The sequence below is a fragment of the Saccopteryx leptura genome, chromosome 7 (genome assembly GCF_036850995.1).
Source record: "Saccopteryx leptura isolate mSacLep1 chromosome 7, mSacLep1_pri_phased_curated, whole genome shotgun sequence".
Classification (NCBI taxonomy): Eukaryota; Metazoa; Chordata; class Mammalia; order Chiroptera; family Emballonuridae; genus Saccopteryx; species Saccopteryx leptura.
Window position 1 is genome coordinate 18,554,924 of NC_089509.1, and position 20,271 is coordinate 18,575,194.

General features: G+C 37.0%; 1 pseudogene; it reads left to right on the forward strand.

Moving 5' to 3' along the window:
* Positions 1-1,156: 1,156 nt before the first annotated feature.
* Positions 1,157-1,258, forward strand: LOC136379162 (U2 spliceosomal RNA; annotated as a pseudogene).
* Positions 1,259-20,271: the final 19,013 nt, after the last annotated feature.

A 20,271-nucleotide genomic window follows, 5' to 3' on the forward strand; every position in this document is an offset into this window, starting at 1 on the left:
AGTGCAGAAAGTATCCAAAGCCCAGTGGAATGCCTCTGGTATTTCACTGGGGTAGAGAGAAAAGACCAATCACTAAAAAATAAGCTAGCTATAGAATACTAACCCTAAAGTAATTTTTAATGCATACTGTGTTTGGCTCTTTATTATATATTATCCTGTATATTTTATTTATTCATTTTTAGAGATGAGGGAGGGAGAGAGAAGGGGGGGGAGGAGCAGGAAGCATCAACTCCCATATGTGCCTTGTCCAGGCAAGCCTAGGGTATTGAACCAGGGTACCTCAGCATTCCAGGTTGATTGATGCTTTATCCACTGCACCACCACAGGTCAGGCCTAGTTTATTTTGTATTTCTCTCTACCTAGGCAATAAGTTAGTTATGAGCAGTTGTTTACTTATTATGTGCAAAGTATTTTGCTCCTAAAACTAAAAGAGAACAGAGTAAGATAGGTCTGAGTTACATTTCCCACAAGTATAGATTCTATACCCCACATAGAGTTTTGTTGATATTTTAATGAACAAATACATAATATACATTCATAAAGACAATATAAACAAAAATAAAAACTAGCCACAAATAAATTACTAATATCCAGAGAAAACCAGTTTTAACATTTGGTATGTATGTATCCTTCCAGACTTTTTAAAATGTGTTGTTCACATTCCCTGGCACATAGTTATCACTAAATAAGTCATTTATTTATTATTTTAATAAAATTCAAACGATGAGGTACATACTGTCTGTGGTCGTTTGTTTTTGCTTTTGCCTAGATGTTATCATCATCTTGGCTGCCAATAAATCAGTGTCTGCAGCTCATTGAGTATATTTTCATTTAGTGGAACAGACAATGCTGAAATGTTTATAGTTTTTCAGCCTTTTAAACATTGCAATCAGTGATACACATTGTAACTTTTTCTTGAGGATAAAATTACTCTACATGGTCTTCCTGGACTAAGGATATGTTTGTTGAAAGGCTTTTTTGATACATAGCACTAAATTGACCTCCAAAGATTTGGGACCATTTTCACTCCCAATAGTTTATGAGAATGCCATTTTTTCCAGGCCCCACCTGCACTTGGCAGAGTTTTCAATCTTCTTGCCAATGAAAAATGCTATTTTTAAAAACTTAAATGCTGGTATATATATAATACACTGGAATCACTTCTTAGCCTTTTGGCTAAGATCAAGTATAGCACTGTCCTTATCCTTTTAATAAAATTGAAAACTTTCTTAAATGATTTATGATTCAGATACCATGTTTTGCATCTTATTTTACCTGACAGGCTCACCTGAATAACTATTTTCCCTGAGCCAGGCACATGCTATTTAAGTAAATAAAGCGCTAGGTTTCTTTCTTTTTTGTAAACTTGGCAGTTGCTTAGTTTAGAAAACTAATCTGGGATATGAATACACCTCTTGATTTTACTTTACTTGACAAGTTCCCCATATTGGAAAGGGAATGAGTTCGGGGTAAGAATGATATTGCCAGGAGACCTCAGCTTTGAAAACTCAGAAATTTTGTTTTTGTAGACTCACCTAAAGTTAAAGCAGATCCTCGAGTTATATATGTTAATGAAGTTACAGAGACTAAATTAATCTGGATGTCAAATTATTAATTTACTGTGAGAGTTGAAATCCGCTCCTGTCAGTGTTCCCAGTGCATTCTCTTCTGGTTAATCTCCATGGGCTAGTCACATTACAATTAAAAGGTTTGGTGAGCAGGAATTCGAATTAAAGTGAATTGGTTGGTTGGATGGATGTTCTGGTAGGAATATACCTGTCCTAGGGAAGGAAACAGTCAAATCTGTAGGCCAGGTGGTTTCTCCGTTCTTGGGATTGGTACAACTGTCTCAAGTACTTGTTCAAGGTCAGTTTCTCAATTTTTTTGAGTATGAAAGAATTTCTTTTTAACTGGTCAGTATTTGTGCTTGGCATATAGTTGGATGTATGAATTCCTAGCTGTTAACTCAGTGGCATCCTAGCAATCTGTAGTCCATAGTCTGGTAATCCCTGCTATAGCCTAACTATCTTGCTTCTCTTCTTACACTTGGTTCAGTTAGGGCCCAATATAATTAATTAGTACTCGGTCTTTGAGATTATACACCCAGGTGTAAGGTCGGTGGATAATGGGGCATAGTCATGTGGGGAACTCAGACCCGCCCACTTTGGCTAGGACCGCCCACAATCAAGCCCGCCAAAGGAGGCTTACCAGGAACCATTTGGAAAGAAGCTATCGTCTGCCAGCCAGTGAAATTTTACCACGTCATAGTAGCTCCACTTCCCTAGAGGGACCCTTTAAATATCTCCCGTGCGGTTTAATTCTTTCCTCAAGGCCAGGGAACCTTGCCGGGCGGGGTGTGCGCTCTATACTCAATAAAACCGTTTACTTATTCCACACTTTGCGTCTCTGGCCCTCTTCCTTCCTTCTTGGCGGGGAAAAATACCTTACACCAGGTACTTTACATGTATTAACATAAGAAATGTCCAAACCTGTAAGAATTTTTTATGAGTTTATTTGTGCCAAATTGTCAAAAGTTCTCAGGAAGCTAAAGCTCAATGGATTGAGAAAATGCTCCAGAAAAGGGCAGTTTCACCACTTATTTTATACATTACAATCAAAGGGGAAGATGTAAGGGGTTCCATGAAATTCATTGTTGATGGATTAGGGAGACAAGAGAAAGCAAAGCAGGGAAATCTTTGGGATTGTATAAAAAGTAAAATATATAGGCACAGTTTTTTTATTTTACATAGGCAGGTATGTAAATAGTTAATACAGTGTGTCTGTAAAGTCACGGTGCACTTTTGACCGATCACAGGAAAGCAACAAAAGACGATAGAAATGTGAAGTCTGCACCAAATAAAAGGAAAACTTTCCCAGTTTCATACCTATTCAGTGCAGTTCGATGTGGGCTCACACACAGATTTTTTAGGGCTCCTTAGGTAGCTATCTCGTATAGCCTCTACAGACTCGTCACTGACTGATGGCCTACCAGAAAAAGGTTTCTCCACCAAACTGCTGGTTTCCTTCAACTGCTTATCTCACTGAATAATGTTATTCCTATGTGGTGGCGCTTCATTTTAAACGTGCCGATATTTACGTTGCACTTTGGTCACGGATTCGAATTTAGCAAGCCACAGAACACACTGAACTTTCCTCTGTACCATCCACATCTCGACCAGCATGGCCGTGGGCTGCTCTGCTGTATACACGGTGTTATGTCATCATCTGCACATGCGCACATGCTGCCACATCATTCTACAGAAACTGGGAGGGTTTTCCTTTTATTTGGTGCAGATTTCACATTTCTATCGTCTTTGTTGCTTTCCTGTGACCGGCCAAAAGTGCACCATGACTTTACAGACACACTGTAGTTGCCTGGCTTGTGATGATAAGTGCAGTGAGCAGAGTATTGACCAGGAACTCTTGAGTTTGCAGGGGTTGAAACCCTGGGCTTGCCTGATCAAGGCACAACAAGCAATCAATGAACAACAATTATGGGTTATGCTCCCCCATCCCTAAAATCCGTAAATAAAATCTTTTTTTTTTTTTAAGAAAGATAATAATTAACAGTTAATAATTAAAATGATGATAATAACAGTGAGGTGTTTGTGATTTCTGCTCTGGTGGAATGGTTGTGCCCTGAGGGAGCTGAAAAAGAGATTACTTTTACAAGGTATGTTATCAGGTATGTTAGTGTGATGCAAAAAGACAACAGGCTCAATTAAGGTAAGCACTGACCTTTGTTGGAGAAAAATACCTCCTTAGGACATGACTACCCCCCATGAACTTCTGTTAGACTGTTTCAATTTCAGACCACTCTCTGTGGTTACTTTAGGTCTCTCTGAGTTTGCAAGGCCACCACGCAGAGGTCCCCTGTCAGACTCAGCATGTGGCCCCTTTTTTATCTACACATACTTTTAAACTCCAGAGTCATATTTACAGATAGTAACTTGATTTCCACATAAGCTTTACCTTTCACCCCCAAAGTGTAATCTTTTTTACCACTGCAGAGGAGGGGGCTAGGCGCTGAGTGCTTTCCTGACATACTGCCAAGAATAAACCTGATGAGTACCCTGGAGTTTATCAAGATGCAGAAATTATTATATCTTCCCTTTTAAAAAGTAACATTCAGCTGTTTTTAGTTTTAACTCAAATGTCTAAACTGGCGTGGTATTCATAATAGCTCCTTCTCATTGAAGGGTTTAACCATGCCCAAGAATCATCTACTGGTCTCATTTAAGCGTATATTTCTGGATATAGTTTTTCTGTCGTTTTCTTTTTTCTCTTTGAAAAGGAATTCATTGTTGATGTAGGTTTAACAATGCTTTTTAAATTTATTTTTTCATTAAAAGAAACCTATTCAAAGGAAATGTGGATGACCTGTTAGAAGAAGGAGATAAGTTATCACTTGGCTACTTACTATTAATATAAGAGAATAGTTCCACAGAGGAAACCAGCTCAAGTAGATGAGAGGTCTAATCATTCAGTCCTGGGATTTCTCCACCCTAAAAGCCAAAGAACAAGCAAGGAACAACAGGTAGCCAAGGGAATTCCTGCTCTCCTGCCCCACCCCAGGGAATCCTGATCTTAACAGACCTCACCTCTGTACACCCAGTTGCTCAAGAAAGAAAGTTGGGCATCATTTATAGTATTTTCTCTATCCTTCCAACCCAGTCACTCCCCAAATCTCCCAGATTTTACCATGGAGGATAGTATATAAATTTCCAGTGGCTTACTATTCTGGAATAGATGGGCCAGAATTGCCCTACTCTGTACTGCAGAAGGGAACAAATAAGAATAAATGGTGACATTTGTCAAACCAATTAAGCATGTAGAAATGTTTTAAAAATTACACAATTACAGAGAAATATGTAGGTGATATATCAGAATGATGGAGCCCATGATTCGCCTTTTACCACTCACTAGTTATGTAACCTTGGAGAAGTTTCTTAGCCTGTGTCTCAGTTTTCTCAACTTAAAATGAGGATACTTATTTAGTCATCTATCAGAAGACACTTCAGTTGATTCCATATCTTGACCATGCTAAATCATGCTACAGTAAACATAGGGTTGCATATATCTTTGCGAATAAATGTTTTGAATTTTTTCAGGTAGATACTCAGAAGAGGGGTTGCTGGGTCCTATGGTAACTCTGTTCTTAATTTTTTAAGGAGCTTCCATACTGTTTTCCAGTGTACACTTGAAACCTATATAATTTTATTAACCAGTATCACTCTAGTAAATTTAACTTAAAAATAAAAAATGAGGATACATATACTACTAGCCTTATAGACAATGCTTAGATTATACCTGTCACATAGTAAATGCTTTGTAAGCATTAACTCTTGGGGTTTTTTTGTTGTTTTTGTTCAAGAATTAGAAGAGTCTGTTCCTCATCTCATAAATTTGGCTCTATTGATTATTAAATCGAGTATTTGAGATGTGTAGTATTAAGATTTAAGTAACTAAATTATTTTTCTTTCCTGCCTCTTAAGCATGTGTTTCACCATTTGATTCTGGATTAATTCTCCAACTTTGTATTTGCTCTAGAAGTTAAGTGATCCAGCTGTTAAATGTCATGTATGATCTTAAAGCACTTCCTAAAATGTTATTTTGCATGTGGGGTGTTGTGTCTATATTTGGGAATGAGTAAACAAATACAGCTTTGGTCCATACACTTCATTGTGTAAAGGAATAACAAAAATATGCATGATAAAATAAGGGTGAAAATAACCGTTGATTTTTAATTTTTAAAAATCACAAGAGACTATATAGCAGACCTCAACAATTAATATGAAACTAGATAAAGAATTTCCTAGGTAAATGCAGATTGCCAAATGGAGTTAGAAAATTTAAACAGACTAATTTCAGTAGAAGAAATAGATGTTATTTTAAAAATTACTCCATTAAAAAGCATCAGCTAAAAAGCCAGATGGTTTCATAGAGAAATTCTACCAAACATTCAAAGACCAGATAGTTCCGCTCTTCTATAAATTATTCCAGAAACTTGAGAAGGATAGAAAGATTTCTAATTCTTCATATGAGGGAACTACAGTATTGGTATGGAAACCTGATAAGAACAGCACGAAATAACTATAAATCAACATCCTTTGTAAATATTGACACAAAACTATTAAATAACATCGTGTGTGTGTGTGTGTGTGTGTGTGTGTGTGTGTGTGTGTGTGTGTGTGTGTGTGTGACAAGAGACAGAGAGGGACAGATAGGGACAGACAGACAGGAAGGGAGAGAGATGAGAAGCATCAGTTCTTTGTGGCAGCACCTTATCTGTTCATTGATTGCTTTCTCATATGTGCCTTGACCGGGGGAGGGGGGTTACAGCAGACTGAGTTACCCCTTGATCAAGCTAGCGACCTTGGGCTCAAGCTGGCGACCTTGGGGTCTCGAACCTGGGTCCTCCACATCCCAGTCCGATGCTGTATCCACTGCGCCACCGCCTGGTCAAGCCACATCTTTTTTTTTTTTTTTTTTTTTTAAGATTTTACTTATTGATTTTAGAGAGAGAGGAGAGAGAGAGAGAAAGAGAGAGTGGGGGGGGGAATAGGAAGCATCGGCTTCCATATCTCTGCTGACTGGGCAAGCCCAGGGTTTCTAACTGGGGACCTCAGCATTCCAGGTCACTGTTTTATTCACTGTGCCACCACAGGTCAGGCTAATAACATCCTTATTATTAAGTAATATGCCATGACCATGTGAGATTGACTCCAGGAAAGTAGAGATGGTTCAGTATTAGAATACCCATTAATATCATATTCCATATTAATAGATTTGGGAAGGAAAAGTATTTATCTTTATGGATACTGAAAGAGCCTTAAAAAATTTCTCCCATTCGTGATTAAAATAAAACACAAACATGTACACTCAGAAAAACAAATTACAAGATATGTTTTTAAAAATAATTTTTAAAATCTATATAAGCCAGAAAGCTTATATAATGGAAAAAATGGGAAGTATTTCCACAGTATACCAAAACAAGGCAGGTGCTCACTATCTGCACTAATATTGAACATTATCACTGAAGTATCAACCTATACAGTTTTTGGTTTTTTTTTCAGTTTTTTAGAGAGGAGAGAGAGAGAAGGGGGGAGGAGGAAGCATCAACTCCCATATGTGCCTTGACCAGGCAAGCCCAGGGTTTCGAACCAGCGACCTCAGCATTTCCAGGTCGACGCTTTATCCACTGCGCCACCATAGGTCAGGCCCCTATACAGTTTAATAAGAAATCAATTAGAGGTATGAGACTGAGTAAAGAAGAAAACTATATTTGTAAATTATATGGTAGTATAACTAGAAAACCCTACAGGATCACTGGTAAAACTAATCCAAACAATAAAAGAATTCAGTTAGGAAACAGGATATAAAATTAATTTAGAAAAACGAGTAGCCTCATGTACATGAACAAGTAATTATGAGTTAGCAGTCATAATGGTAGTGGAAATGCCATTTATAATAACAACAAAAAAGATTAAATACTTAGAACTATGCAGAACCTCTGAGGATAAATTTTTTTAAGGTTTGAAAGTCAGATAGGTAGACTTGAACAGGATGATTTGACATTATAAAGATGTCAATTCTCTATTCTCGCAGGGTGGCTCCTGTGTGCCAGAGCTCACAGGTTCAGCCCCTAGTCAGGCACACACGAGAAGCAGTTGATGAGTACACAACTACGTGAAAACAACCGAGTGAGATGAGTTGATGCCCCCCTCTCTCTCTCTTTCTCTTACTTTTCCCCCTCTCAAATCAATGAAAAAAAATGTCAGTTATCCTAAAATTTTAAACTAAATGCAGTTCCAGTAATAAATACTGAAAAAACTATTAAAAAAATTTTTAAAGGTTTTATTTATTGATTTTAGACAGAGGAGAGAAAGAAAACCGGGTGGGAGCTGAGTAGCGGCAAGCACCAACTCATTGCTTCTCGTATGTGCCTTGACAGGGCAAGCCTGGGGGGCTTCAAACTGGTGACCTCAGCATCCCAGGTCTATGCCTCATCCGCTGTGCCGCTACAGGTCAGGCAAAACTTTGTTTTTTTAGTTTATTAGGGTGACATTGGTTAATGAAATTATACAGGTTTCAGGCGTGCAATTCTGTATAATACAGCATCTGTATACTGTATTGCATTGTGTGCTCACCATCGCAAGTCGTCTCCCTCCATCAGCACCTATCCCCCTACCTTCCTACTCCCTCTACCCCTCCTCCCCTCCTGTAATCCCCACACTGTTGTGTCTGTACATTTTTGTTTGGGGGGGGGGGTGTTTGTTTTTGCTTAATACCTTCACCTTTTTCACACAGAAACTTTTTTTAAATGAAGTTAGATAGGTATATTGATACTAAGTTAAGTGGAAAACAAACATACAAATACAGCCAGGAAGAAACTACACAAAGAAAACTACCAGGTGGGACTACCCCTGCCAAACATGAAAACGTTTATAGTAGTCCCCCTTCTCCATGGGGAGTACATTCCGAGACCTCCCTTTCCCTCAAGCGGGTACCTGAAACCACAGGTAATTCTACACCCTATATATAGCAAGTTTTTCTGTACGTACATAGCTGTCATCAAGTTTAATTCATATATTAGGCACAGTATGAAATTAACAGGAACTAATAATGTAGAGAAATTATGACAGTGTACTGTAATTAAAGTTATGTGAATGTGGTCTCTGGCAAAATATCCTACTGTATTGTAAATACAGCGTGTATATGCTGGACAGGGATGATTCACCTCCTGGGCAGGACAGAACTGGACAGCACAAGACTTTTATCACAGTACTCAGAACAACATGTGATTTAAAACTGCTAAATTTTTCATTTCTGAAACTTTCTATTAAAAATATTTTTGGGCTGCAGATGACCAGGAGTCACAGAAAGCAAAACTGGATAACAGGGAACAATTGTACGTAAAACTTCTACAATTAGAAATGTCCTATTGACATGTGAATAAACTAATAGAGCAGTGTAATAGAAAGCCCTGGAAGAAACCAAGATACTTGGGTGGAAATTGTAAAGGTGGCATCTCAAATCACTGAGGTGTAGAATGGACTTTTTAAATAAGGATATTAAAAAGTCAGGATATCGGTGTAGCCATTGGGAAAGAGATAAAATTAGATCCAAATCTTGCGTAGGAATACCCTGGACACAGTGGGGCACACATCATCTTGGTGACTCCAGTGAAAACCCGTGGCTGAAGCAACACTGGAAGGCACCCGTGGCCCTTCAGGCACAAACAGCTAGAAAGAGAGCACCTGAGACAGCTCCCTTGGAAGCTGTGGGGGTGGAAAGAGCTAGCTCTCAATGAGGACATTTCTAGGGTTCAGATGCCTTGCTTATTTTGTGTTCCCTGCGCTATTATTCTGTGTCTCTAACACAGAATACCACTCGGGGAGACTAGCTTACTCAAAACAAGGAGTGGGTTGGGGTTGATGGTGCAGAAAGCCACATTGTCAGGCATGGAATAGTGGAAAGAATCCTCCCTTACCAAGATAATGTCCTCTGTGTTCTACTTTTCATACTTCAAAATGAGGTATTTTTACTTCACAATACTGAGTTTTCAAAAGGAGACTAATATATTATGCTAATAAATATTGATATACAGTAGTCTCCCCACTCCCTGCCTTTTGTAACATTGTTAAAAACTAACAATTCTAATAGAAATACAGTTTAAAATATGTATTAAATTTCTAATACATAAAAAATGCTACAGTAAATAGAAACCTTAGCTCCAAAAGAAAAAAGACTGCTGGAAAATGTGGGAAAAGGTTTAAGACCGTATAATTAATGTCTAAATAGCCTCTGGCTTTACTGATTTTAAAATTTTCCCATTTGGTACCCTCCCTTCTCTAACTTTTTCAGAAACTGTTATAACACCTTCAGAATTTACATTGCTAAAGTATTATCATCTAATATAACCATCATTATACTCCCCTTGTTCTAAATTTCCTTCATAGCTTTTTGAAAAACCAGAATCTGGTCAAATATAACACTTAATATTTGTTGTTGTGTCTCTAATCTTCTATAATTTTGCTTATTCTTTTTTCATAATATTGATATTTGAAGAGTTAAAACTAGCTGTCTTGTACAATGGTCCACATTCTGAATTTGCCGAATTGTTTCCTTACAGTTAGATTCAGATTAAATATTTTTAGAGGAATACTCCGTACATGATCAGAAGACATAGGATGTTAACCTGTCATATTATTGATAGTGTGAAATTTGGTCACTTGGTTAAAGTAGAAAATATCCTCTCTAATGACAATCTTTCATCTAATAGGTTTTTGTTGTATAGTCATGAGCCTTGCCAGTATCTGTTATTACAGTAGTAGTTTAAAAATACTAACTTTTTGCCTGACCTGTGGTGACACAGTGGATCGAGTGTTGACCTGGAACGCTGAGGTTGACGGTTCAAAACCCTGGATTTGCCCAGTCAAAATCTAAAAATAAAATACTGATTTTTCTACTTCTAAGAAAATGTTAAACTTCTAAAAAATTAGTTCCTATAAGATGGCCTTTGGTAATGATAATCATTTGCTCTTTTTATTTAGAAAGCCTTGGGCAATGTGAGAGAATTGGGTTCAAATGTTATTTTTACCTTAAAAGGTTGAGTACTTAAAAAGTCTTGTAAAAGCTAAGGCACCCAAAAATTTAGAAAGTTTATCAGCAGTGTATGTAATTCGGTTCAGACAATTAAATTTCTGCTACTACTTCCATAGTTGCCCCAGTTCCTATAATTCAGTTGGGAATTATCTCTTTACCTTATAACTATAGTTAAATTCTGTTAATAGTCAGAGTGCTTCTGTTTTTGCAGATGAAGTTGCTGAGGATTGTAAGAAATACAGTATGAAATATGAAATGCAAACACAAGATTCATCTGTGTAATTCATATTTTTCTTTTTGAGGATTTATTCTTTGACAGTTTTCTTATTATCTGACCATGGTAGGGTGTTTTAAGCAGAGTTCCAAGACATCATAAGAAACCTTTCTAAATCTCTCTCTGTTTGCATTGAACACTTAAACTAACTTAAGTAATTAATGGTGTAGTATCCAAAGTAATATTGATGTTTCCATGTCTTATTAGCTAGTTGTAGGTTCCTAAATTAAGCATTCATTATCAGAGTTCATGATTAACAGTTAAGTCCTTTCCCTTCAGAATTAGAGGGATGCCTCTACTTGACAGTGCTAATAACTACATTTTAAAATATTTTAATTATAATTACTTTCACTTAATCAGCATTACTTGAATTATAAGGCCTACCAATTTTTATAAACTCAAAGAGAAATAGAATCATTTGATATATTATCATCTATGTATAGAAGTGAATTTATCCTGTTCTTTCTGACTAGTAGAAATATATTCATTTTAATTTTTGACACAATGAAAGTGCATTCCTTCATTCTGCATTTTAATTTATCCATCTCTTCTATAATAAGAGCTCTTATTACGGTTTTTAAGGAAAACTCCCTTGGGTCTGTTTCTCATAAAGATTTTATCTGAGAAAAAATCATTTGTACCCTTTGTTAAACATTGAACTGTTCTGAAAAAGTCAGGGTTTGGAGTGCCCAGGCAGGTACTTGATTTTTACCTCTTGCAAGTATCTGGCTGCTGAAAAGTACAGGGCATGATAAAGGATTGTACACTGGCAAACTAGGTCTTTGAGGAAACTTCAGTGTGAAACCTCTCAGACAAGAATCACTCGTATTAGCTATCTTACCACTTCTGTTGTTTGAATAGTCAGGGAAGGTTTTGTGGATTTATATCTATTATTAAGTCTACTTATAGGGCTGAAATAGAGCCAGTTTTGAAAAAACAAGAACCTTTTCTTAAATTGTAAAGTTGGTGTTTTATTTTGCTGTTTGTTAAGCTGGTATACAGAATACTGCTGATATGTAGGATTATATAAACTGTAAGACTTAATCGTTTAGTGACAAAGAAAAGCAGCATTTTGGTTAGTGGTATACATTTTTTCTTGTAATAGTACAGGTAATGTATGAGCCTTGTCTGTTAGGATTTTTATACAGCATTTCTGTATGCTTATGGAGAGCATGATCTTGATTTCCTGAAATGGGAAACAGGCATGTACTTTAGCCCAGCTGTCAACAAAAAACAAAGGTTAGAATTAAAAAAAAAAAAAAAGCTTGCATATTTATTCCATGTTCTGCCCAAAAGACACAATTTGTCTTCTATTTTCATTTTCTTTTGTCATGGTTATTGAACATTGAGTTTTCTAAAATTTGGTTTCAGTCGATTCCTCTTTTTGTAAGTTCAGTATACTAGAGCCGATCTAAGCATGTGACACAGGCAGAATTGTCCTCTGATTGCAGTTCTATTGCTGTCTCCATCTGTTGGTATGAAGAAGTAATGGTCTTGCCAGAATAAGCAAGCTTACTTTAATTTTAGCAAAAACAAATGAAGAAATAAGAAATTATGCTATTAATGCATTTTCTTTCTTTGTGACATGTAAGTCAGTTTGAAGATGCAAAACTATCATGGGATGTCAGCTTTTGTAGACAGATGGTATTTGATTTTTTTAAGCTTTTTTTTTTGGTGATATTAAAGTGTCAATGAGAGTTATTAACTTAAAAATCTGATGTATTAATCATGCCTAGATTCTATACATCATGTTCTTTGGGAAAAGAGGGAAATATCATTATCTTAACCTTTTTCATCAGTGTGAAGTCAAGCATCAATGTACAACAAAATTTTAATAGGGAGAAATCGCAAAAATCCTGACAGTCCTTGTACATTCAGTTTCATGGGCTTTTGCATCATTGCTTCTGAATTCCTATAGAGCTCGATATAGTTTCTGATGCATTTCAGATATTCTGGGTGGTGACTGGCTAGAGTGTTACTGACATCACAACATACAGCTGTTGACTTTCTTTTGTCTCTGAGTCCTCAGCAAGTAAGTGCTTTAGACTGCTCTAGCAGTGCTCTCCCAATGCCTGACTAATCAGCTGGCTGTGTGTGTGTTGAGCTCTGAAGGAGCAATGCAGAGCATCAGTTCACAGATACTATGGAAAGTACATTTTCTTCTCTGTGTAATGAAGCAAATAACAATACAACGAAGGTATGTGACTCTTTCATTCATTTGCTAAATGTATAAAAGGTAATCAAATAAATGAAGAGTTGTTTATGTTCACTTTGTACTGTAATTTTTGCTAGAGACGTGTGGTAAAATCCTTGCCATGTCCAAAGTTTTCGTTTACTTTTGCAAAGATGTGTTTGGGTTGCTAGAATGAGGCATAGGAGTCATTTACTTCTCATTTGTAGTACAAGTTTCTTCTTTCCTACCCCTTTAAATTTGTGATTTTCCTTGTACCTTATTGATAGTATGGTTTATATGTGTGCTCATGGATATTTGTATATAGCAGAAAAATTGTCAGTTGGAAAAATGATTTCTCTTTCAACTTCATCTTAAAATAGACATGCTGTATGGCTTGTTTGATCTTAAAAATTTCATTAAAAGCCTTCTTTTGGGAATTAAGAAACTAAGAACCTTAACTTTTAAAATTGATGTTAAATTTTTTTACCCTTTTGGGTGGAAAGAGATAGAAGATCTTTTTTTCACCGATTTATCTCTAATTTTTTTTAAATTTTTTTATTGACTTTATTGAGTGACATTAGTTAATAAAATTACACAGGTTTCAGGTGCACAGTTCTACAGTATATCATCTGTATATCGCATTGTATGTTCACCACCCCATGTCATATAATAGGAAAACCTAGATCTGTCATTATTATGGTTAGCATAATCAAATACCACATTACAAAAGAAAGCAAATGTTAATCAAGTGTTATTTTTTTAGAACTATCTGATTTCTAATCATACTGTCTGAAATTTTGACATTTATTTTGGTATTTTATTATTCTTCAAACTGGAATCTTACTGTATAGGTGATAATGAATAACTAAAACATGCCCATTAGTGTGTAACTGACTTATTTAACAGGTTTTTCAAAGTTTTGCTTGCTTTTTACCTAAAATTAGTCAGATTTTTAACAGCATTCAGAATTGCTGTGATATTTTCAATCTTTCCCTTTCCCATGTGAAGCAATTATTTTGATCTTGAATAATAACTTTCTCTTTAATAGAGGAGATAACAGGAAAATCACTAAATGGCCTTTCATGGATGCTGAATATCATTACTCTTTTGTTTCTTTCTGATTTGCATTTATGGAAGTAATTAGGATCATGAAAATGTTAATAGCTGTTATTAAAATTAGGGTCTTTTATCAATACATTATTTCCACCTAATACCAGGAGAATTTAATCATTTCTTTTTTAAGCTTTAAGTTTTCCATTGAAAACTACAAAAGAGAAAATAAAATAGCACATAGTCTCCATTCATCCTGTCACATTTTGCTCTTATCTTTTTTATAACCTTTCTTCTTTTTCATTTTTTTTCTTTCCTTTGGGTTTCTGTTTGTGTGTTCCTGCACACAGCTCCATCCTCGTGTGTGTGTGTGTGTGTGTGTGTGTGTGTGTGTGTGTGTGTGTGTGTGTGTACACACACCTCCCCACTGGTGTTTGCCTCTCTGCCAATTTTCTCTCCCTCTGATCCCTTCCCTCCACCATTCATTGGTCTTTCCCACTTTGTCTGGGCTTCTCTACCTTTCTGTCCATTTCTCCATGTTGTTTTTGTCTCTTTCTCTGTATGTATGTGTCTGTCTTTTGTTTTTAATTCACGTCTGGCTCCCCTTTTCCTGGGATCTCTCTTCCTGTTTAGCTGTCCCTGCATCTCCATGTGTCTAATTTTTTCCCCTCTCTCTCTCCTTTTCTGTTAAGTCTTTTTTTCCCTTTCCCTCTCTGTGGTGTTTGATGTCCCCATTCTGCCTTTCTGTCCCCCTACCCTTTCCTTCATCCTGCGTTATTCTTCTGGGCTTCTGTATCTTCCTATCTCAATATTTTTATTTTGTCTGTTTCCTGGACTGTTGTTCTTTCTGTCAATCTTTCTGCCTCTGTCCTTCCCTCCCTTGGCATTTTTCTCCCTTTTCTACCCTACTCCGTCTTTCCCCTGTCCAAGCTTCACTCATGTGCACTCCAAATTTTCATTGTCATAACCATCGGAAAATACATATTATACAATACATTTTTAAATAAAATTTGTATTTCCGAAGGCTTTAGTATTTTCCGATGGCTTTAGGCGACCCCTGTGTTTTGGTCGTTCGACCCCCGTCGGGGTCGCGACCCACAGGTTGAGAACCGCTGCCTTAGAAACTCACTCCAGTGTTTATCCACACCCACTGTTTTCTCCAAACCCCACAGCCATCTCAACTTTCTCACTTCCAGTAGATAATATTCTGGGTAAAATGAAGCATAAAAAGAGTTTTGTTAGATATGCATTTCCTCCATTTCCTGCCACATTCAGTTTCTGAAAACAAGAAACATTTTAAAGGCTTATCCTTCCACTTGTTTCTATCTCCATTTTCTCATTTTTTTTCCACCTCAGATATACCTTCTCTTTTTCCCCTCATCTTTTTTTCCCTCTTAAACTTCCAGCCTGTCTTCCTCCTTTCCCTACTGGCATCTGTTTGGCCCACTTACCATCCTGACAGTCTTTTCTGACTTTGCATATCTTATTCTCCTTGTTGCCAAATTCAGTAAATCTTTTTGTCCTCTGTTTCCTTACTGATCTCTTAAGGGTTTGTGTTCCCTAGGGAGTCTATCCCAAGACCACTTTACTTACTCATTGACTCCAGGGCAATTTCTCTGTGTTGATAATTCAAAGCTTCCATCTATGTAGTGATTATACCCAAAGAAATGACATCAGCCCTGCCTTCTCTCCTAAGCTCCAGGCCATCCAATTCCCTGTTTAGATTTCTCCAAGTGAATGTCTTGAAGGCAGTTTAAACTTACTGTGTACAAAACAGATTGTTTTGCTCTAACTTCTCATTTTTTCTCCTTATATATTTCTTATGTTAAAGGGTAGCAAGCACCACCTATACCTTTATTGTGTCCTGTCCTAACTTCCCCAGCTATTATATCCCTAACCTTGTTCCTGACCACCCCTGTGTCTAGTTAGCTTTCCCCAATTGGGTACTGTCCATTACATTAACCTTTTCATTTCTAGTGGCAGAATATATAATTAGTGGCTTTAATAGCAACAGCTTTGAATTCAAATCCTAACTCTGCCAATTACTATTCTTGTAATCTTGGGCAAGCTGCTTAAACTTTCCCTACCTCAGTTTCTTCATTTGTAAAATGAAGTAATAAGAACACCTACCGTATAAGGTTGTTAGGAAGAGTAAATGAGTTAATACAGTTAAAGCATTGGGAATAGTGCTTTGTGAATAATAAGTAGCTCTTTAACAGTGTGCTGTTAATATTACTGGTTTTAAAGTACACATCATAATCTGTAATTTCTTGTTAATTTGTCTGCAATAGAATGTAAGCACCCAGAATGCTGGGATCCTGCCTGCCTAGTTCACTGCTATAACCTCAGCACTTAGAGCAGTGCCTTAGCACAGTGGTCCCTAACCCCCGGCTTGCGGACCGGTCCACAGAGAAAGAATAAATTTCTGTTTTATTTATATTTAAGTCTGAATGATGTTTTATTTTTTTAAAAATGACCCCATTCCCTCTGTTACATCCATCTAAGACTCACTCTTGATGCTTGTCTGGGTCACGTGATACATTTATCTGTCCCACTCTAAAGGCCGGTCCGTGAAAATATTTTCTGACATTAAACCAGTCTGTGGCCCAAAAAAGGTTGGGGACCACTGCTTTAGCACATAGTTTCTAATCAAAAGATTAGAATGAATGAAATCTCTTTCTTCCATTTCAGCCTTCACCTCTTAATGCTCTGTCTAAACTGGTCACTTTCTGTTAAAACTCTCATAACATTTTACCTGCTAGAACAGAGTTTATCTATACTAAAATAATTCTCCATGGTGTCTCTTAAAATCCTCTTATTCGGGCTTTCATGTCCCTCATGAGATCAAGACTTAACTTCAAATCTAGCCACCCTTTGATGGACTCCACTAAAAATTTATTTCCTCCAGTTCTACAACTTACCAAAAAGTCTTTTCCCCTCTCTTTAAATATCCTCTTAAAATTATTTTGTGAATTTGTTGATGTTATTATTAACCTTTATGGGGTTTAACAAAAAACTTTCAGGTCAAGGTAGTTCTTTCTCTTTTGCTCGTTGTAAGTACCACTAATATTATTGCAGCTATCTTGCTCTCTGGAGTACTCAGTAAATTTTTTGTTGGATGACAGTAACTGTTTATAAACCACATAGATATTTAGCATTTTCAAATGTTGGTGCTTGATCTCTTATACCATTGCAATGGTATCCTTCCAGGCAATAACTGGTCATTTTGGTTCAGAATCATTCTTTCATTTAATTAATTAGTTGTCAAGTGATACAGCATATTAGCAAGTATTGGTTATACATACTGGTTGTACGACTTAGGTCAAATAATTTGACCTCTGGAAACTAATAACTTGCATGGTAAATTAATAAGATTGGACTAGGTGGTTTTTAAGGCTTCTTGGGGTTCCTTAGGACCTTAGGTCCTAAGAGAATCTTCTGATCCTCTTAGAATTTTGAGGGTTCACCTTTCCACATTGTGCCTCTTCATTATTACCCCTTGCATTTATTGCCTTAGCCTATGCATTTATTTCTTAAATGAATCACACCCTTGCTCTTTTAGAATTTCAAATTTGAAGGGTTTTTGATTAAATCACAAAATCACTTTACAAAGAACAAAAAATGTGACTGCTTAGTAAATGCAGCTTTTTTTTTTTTTTTTTTTTTTTTTGTATTTTTCTGAAGCTGGAAACAGGGAGAGACAGTCAGACAGACTCCCGCATGCGCCTGACCGGGATCCACCTGGCACGCCCATCAGGGGCGATGCTCTGCCCCTCCGGGGCGTCGCTCTGTTGCGACCAGAGCCACTCTAGCGCCTGGGGCAGAGGTCAAGGAGCCATCCCCAGCGCCCGGGCCATCTTTGCTCCAATGGAGCCTCGCTGCGGGAGGGGAAGAGAGAGACAGAGAGGAAGGAGAGGGGGAGGGGTGGAGAAGCAGATGGGCGCTTCTCCTATGTGCCCTGGCCAGGAATCGAACCCAGGACTTCTGCACGCCATGCCGATGCTCTACCACTGAGCCAACCAGCCAGGGCCAATGCAGCTATCTTGTGTCTACCATTTTATGAGAGAAAAATGTTAAAATGAGAAAAATTATACTGAAGTAATATTTTATTCTTTGTTTTTGGTTGTCAACCCATCACAATATGTAAGGAGACTCTGGCTAGAGAGAAATGGCAGAGATTTATTCAAGACTCTTGAGATTTGCAAATCAGAAAAACTGTTAGGTAACAAACACTTAGAGTGTTCTGAAGAAAAGAGAAAAATTGAGAGTTCTTATAGTAAAATGCACATTCTTGAGAAGAATGCCCTGCATTCTTAGCTTCTTTATTGGTTCAAGATGGTTATCTTCAGATGTCCAGTGGGTCTGGACAATGAATGTCAGGTGTTCTGGACACAGTAACATTTTTTCCTGAGTTCTTCAGAGGGTTTTCTATAGGATTTATATTATATATCCAGGCATTGATAAACTACTGAAAAGTTCAAGTTAAGTTCCTAGGCTAGTTAAAGCAAAAATAAGTCATTTTCTCATGCTTCAACCTACTTGGTATTAGTAATTTAGCAGCTTGACTATAGTGACTTCATTTTATTTCTTCACTCTTTTCTCATCGTAGAACTTTAAAAAAATACTCCAGTCATTTGATTCAGTGGCCCAGTAACGTTGGGCAGATTGAGATGACTATCAGTTTAAAAATAACTTTGACATTTGTTTAAGATACCTCCTTTTCTATTACCCCTTAGTGCTATTGAGATGTGAAAACTAATGTGAATCTATATCAGGGTTATAAGTAATGATATACTTAAATAGTTTTGGTTTTTTTTTTGTGTGTTGTTTTTTTTTTGCTATAACTGTAATTTAATTAAAGGTCTACATTTCTTTCATGAAATGGTATCACTTGATTGAAAGTCAGGTGAGAGAATATTATTTCAGTCTTTGCACAATCCAAACTGTATTGTGCAGAAAGAGTAACGATCTTAAAAAAGCTCAGAGAGAGGCCTCAGGATTGGTTTGATCCAGCACTCCAAAGTGTGTCATCAGGTTTGATTTCTCTCCATTTTTTTCTCTTTTCACATGGTGACTTTAGCAGACTTAAGTTTACATCCTCTTGGTTTCAGTCCATCTCACCAGCCTTATTCACCTCAGTTCCCCATCTCCTTCTTCTGCACAAACTCAGCACAAACTGGCTTCTCCTTCAGCACTCTGCCATCTTGGCTGCTTCTTCTCTGCTGCACGTGACCTTTCTCTCAAAATAGTTTTTAAAGTTAGTGTAAGATGTGAGTTTTATGAGGCATAATTGGCAGTATTATGTTACATCTCTTGGTGCTTATATCTTATGTTCAGTTTCACCTTAAAACTGTACTACTCTGTTTAGAGACAACAGAATTGTCAGAAGAAGGTGGAAAAGCAATATAGGATTTTTAGAGTTGTTTATTTGCTATGGTGTATTCACTTGGACCAAAGATATACTGTATTTTTTTTTTATTTATTCATTTTAGAGAAGTGAGACAGAGAGATAGAGAGAGAGAAGGGGGGAGGAGCAAGAATATGTGCCTTGACTGGGCAAGCCCAGGGTTTTGAACCAGCAACCTCAGTGTTCCAGGTCGACACTTGATCCACTGTGCCACCACAGGTCAGGCGATATACTGTATTTTTTGTTCCATAAGACACACCTGACCATAAGACACACTGAGGGTTTTGAAGAGAAAAATAAGAAAAAATATATTCTGAACCAAATGGTGTGTTAAAATATTTAATAAAATATACCACAATAATATTTCACAAGGTAAACTGAACAGCAGTATTAACAACCATTAGCATTATTATTAACAAATGAGAAGAGACTTTAATGTTCAAATACTCTTTTAGTTGTCTGGGAACCCACAACAGCTAAAAAAAAAAAAGAACATTCGCTCCATAAGACATATGGGCATTTCCCCCTCCACTTTTGGGGGAAAAAGTGTGTCTTATGGAGCAAAAAATATGGTAAAATGAAACTGACTTTAAAAGCAGATGACACTGGACATTGTTGCGAGGTCAGCGTACCAATTGCAAGGAGCAGCATTTCATAGATAAGCTAACTTGGCATTCAAGAGCAAGGCTCCTGGCTTCGAGTCAAGATGGTAGAGTAGAAAGATCCTGAGCTCACCTCTTATTGACATCAAAACTACAA